This window comes from Chlorocebus sabaeus, chromosome 16 (assembly GCF_047675955.1).
Source record: "Chlorocebus sabaeus isolate Y175 chromosome 16, mChlSab1.0.hap1, whole genome shotgun sequence".
Taxonomy (NCBI): domain Eukaryota; kingdom Metazoa; phylum Chordata; class Mammalia; order Primates; family Cercopithecidae; genus Chlorocebus; species Chlorocebus sabaeus.
In genome coordinates this window covers 47611494-47615553 of record NC_132919.1, presented here as the reverse complement: position 1 = coordinate 47615553, position 4060 = coordinate 47611494, and the positions used below count along the sequence as shown (strand labels likewise).

Genomic DNA, 4060 nt, shown 5'->3' with positions numbered 1-4060 from the left:
ATGGGGGTGGTTAAAGATGTCAAGAACAAGGCCTACTTTAAGAGATGCACGGGAAATTTAGAAGATGACAAGAGGGTAAAACTGATTGCTATCCTTGGAAACACTTGGTGATACAGGATAAAAACAAGTACAACATGCCCAAATACAGGAAAAGTCATGTAACTAGTAGAGATATTATTTGTCAGATTACTTATGCTCATATAGAAGGGGATATGATAGTCTATACAGCTTACACACATGAACTGCCAAAATGCAGTGTGAAGGTTGGCCTGACAGATGACACTGCAGCCTGTTGTACCAGCCAGTGCTGGCCCGCAGGCTTCTCAATAGGTTCGGCATGGACAAGATCTATGATGGCCAAGTGAAGGTGACCAGAGGTGAATTATAATGTGGAAAGCATTGATAGTCAGCCCGGTGCCTTCACCTGCTATTTGGATGCAGGCTTTGCCAGAACTACCATTGGCAATAAAGTTTTTGGGGCCCTGAAGGGACCTGTGGATGGATGCTTGTCTATCCCTCACAGTACAAAATGATTCCCTGTTTATGATTCTGAACGCAAGGAATTGAATGCAGAAGCGCATCAGAAGTACATCATGGGTCAGAATGTTGCTGATTGGATTCATTACCTAATGGAAGAAGACAAAGATGCTTACAAGAAACAGTTCTCTCAACACATAAATAACGGCATAACTCCAGACATGGTGGAGGACATGTGAAAGGAAGCTCATGCTGCTATACAAGAGAATCTAGCTGTGTTAGTCTGTTCTTGTGCTGCTATAAAGAAAAGCCTGAGACTGGATAATTTATGAAGAAAAGAGGTTTAATTGGTAGGCTATGCAGGAAGCATAGCGGCTTCTGCTTCTGGGGAGGCCTCAGGAAACATACAATCACGGCAGAAGGCAAAGGGGAAGCAGGCACGTCTTACATGGCCAGAGCAAGAGGAAGAGAAAGAGAGGGGGGAAGTGCTACATACTTTTGAACAACCAGAGCTCCTAATAACTTACTCACTATCACGAGAACAGCACTGAGGGATGGTGCTAAACCATTCATGAGAAACCACCCCCATGATCCAATCATCTACCACCAGGTCTCGCCTCCAACACTGGGGATTAAAATTTCACATGCGATTTGGTGGGGACACAGATGCAAACCATATCACCAGTCCATGAGAAGAAGCCCGAGAAAGAAGCTAAAAAGAAGAGATAGAACCGTCCCCAAATGTCCCCTGCCCAGAAGAAAGATTGGATAGCTCAAAAGAAGGCAAGCTTGTTTTCTCTGAGCCCGCTCTCACAAGAGTAAAGGAGCAGGCTGTGAGGACTAAACCAAACAACAATTTTCTTTCTGGTTTTTTTTTTTTTTTTTTTTTTTTGAGATAGGGTCTTGCTCTGTCACTCAGGCTGGAGCTCAGTGGTGCGATCTTGGCTCAGGGCAACCTCCACCTCCCGGGTTCAAGCAATTCTCCTGCCTCAGCCTCCCCAGTAGCTGGGATTAAAGGCACACCCCACCACACCAGGCTAATTTTTGCATTTTTAGTAGAGACGGAGTTTCGACATGTTGGCCAGGCTAGTCTCGAACGCCTGGCCTCAGTTGATCCGCCTGCCTTAGCCTCCCAAAGTACTGAAATTACAGGTATGAGACACCACTCTTGACCCCAGACAACAATTTTCTGTGAGGATTTTTCAGATGAAGACAATCAACATATTAAGCAATAAATAAGTAAATAAATTAATTAATAAATTAATAAGGGACCAGATATTTTAGGCCTCAAGGTCCCCAAATCTCCTTGCTGTCCAGGATGGGTGGCAGTGAGAAAAGATCACAGTCATGGCAGAGCATGGGCTCAAATACTGGCTTTGTGACTTTGAGTAGTTAACGTCTCTGTGCCTTAGTATTATCATCTATACCACAGAATAATAATGGTACCCATAGTGCCTCTCCAGGGTAGCTGGTCCTGGGCCTCATTGCTTCAGCTTGTTGGTGATAATTGCTGTTGCATGTCCCTGCCCATGATTGGAGCAAGAACCAGGAGGGGAGAACAGACCCCTCTCTCAGAGCAAAGCCAGAACAGATGCAGTCTCCTTTGCTGACAAGGAAAGAGTCCAGGAGGAGGGTAGCTGGAGAAGAGAGGGGGAGAGGAGGAGGGCAGGAACAAGAAGAAAAAGGAGAAGAGGGACAGGGAGACGCATACACACATACGCACACACTTGGGGTTGTGCAGTTGGAGGCCCAGGAAGCAGAGATAAAGTGTAGTAATTTGGTTAGAGATGGGGAACCTCTGAGACCTCCATGGAAGCCCTAAGAACATTCTGAACCCTTCATTCTTGGCTCCAGTACCTTGGGGCACAGAACGAAGCTCTCATTGACCCTTTATTTCAAGTGCCACTCTCTATCTCAATGTACCACAAGGGGCAACAGAATAAAAGGGGAAACAGCCTTAGAACCCTGGTATGATCAATAACAGACTCAAAGCAATCTTCACAATCATTACAACCAGCAATTTTACCCTGTGACCCTAATAAGCGCTGAAGCTGGTGTTTATGGATGACTAGAACACAGCTTTAGTGAGACTCACACAGATGGCAACCCATCCCTGTCCCGGGCCTCATAGAAGGTGGGCACCCTTTACCAATTAGATGCCCTTTTGGCAGAGTTAATAATTTCCGTTACTAAGAGCTTACAGCACTTAATATGTGTTCAACATGCATTGTCTCATTAAATATTTACAACCCTGTCATGTGTATATATTTTCACCTCCATTTAATAGTCTGTCCATTTCAGAGATAATGAAACCGAGGCTCAGGGAGATTGAAAAATTTTCCCAAACCTAGGTGTGTCTACAGGACTCCAAAGGCCACATACTCAACCCCATTTGTGATATTTTCCACCACAGATTCAAGAGCAGTCAAGTCTGGTTTCGTCTCATTTTTGTGTCCTTCCTTCTCCCTGCTAATATACCAGGAAGTTTTACTTCCTAGGATTCTCATGAAAAGGCACGTTTATGGCCAGTTGACCTCCCCTAAATAGGCTGAGCACATGTCCTTGAGGCTAAGCCATGGCGGGAGAAGGGGAGGATTTGAGCCCTCTCTCACCAGAGTAAAGAGAGTTCAGGTTATTCAATGTAGGGAAGAGGATGATGCTGAATGCTTTATTTATCTTACATACTCATCACACCAACCCTAACAAGTAGAATTTGGAACCCTTTTACAGATAGGAAATCTGAGGTGGAATCGTTTTAACAGTGCACTGCTACTTAAGGTTGAGTTTGGGATTTGATTCAAAGTCTGACCCCAGGCCAGGCATGGTGGCTCACGCCTATAATCCCAGCACTTTGGGAGGCCAAGGCAGTGGATCACCTGAGGCCTGGAGTTCGAGACCAGCCTGGCTAACATGGTGAAACCCCGTCTCTACTAAAAATACAAAAATATCAGCCAGGTGTGGTGGCGGGCGCCTGTAATCCCAGCTACTCAGGAGGCTGAGGTAGGAGAATCCCTTGAACCTGGGAAGTGGAGGTTGCAGTGAGCTGATATTGCACCACTGCACTCCAGCCCGGGTGATAGAGCAAGACTCTGTCTCAAAGAAAAAAAAAAACAACAACTCTGACCCCAAAGCCCATGTTCTTTCTCATAGAGGATCACTAGGAGTAATGTTACTTGGAGGCTGAATGAAGCCCCCTACACCACTCTAGAGCATTCTTACATCTGCAGGGAGAATAGTGGAAACGTGTCCCTGCTGGTCAAGTGGGTGCGAGACAAGGGTCAGACGCTGGTGTCTTCTGTGCCAAAGCAGGATCCATGCTCTGTACAGAGTAATGATGCTCCCTGAACAGTCCCAGGTCACATGAAGGAGCTTGGCCAGCTTGTGGTGGTATTTTCAGTGGATGACAGAGTGTTCAGCCACAGAGAACTTAGGGAAGCCTGGGGAAGGACATTGCCCGGGGAAGCGACCCAGGCGAAAAGTTATTTGGGAATGTTAATTTCTGGCTGAAATTTGTACAAAGCTTTCCCTTCAAAGCCTCATTCTTTGATTTATGTTCAAACCGGAAGATATTACAGGCGCCCAA

The 4060-nt window shown here is 45.8% G+C and overlaps 1 pseudogene; it reads left to right on the top strand.

The window, feature by feature from the left end:
• On the top strand, nt 1-3822 carry LOC140708721 (large ribosomal subunit protein uL18 pseudogene; annotated as a pseudogene).
• The last annotated feature ends 238 nt before the right edge of the window (nt 3823-4060 follow it).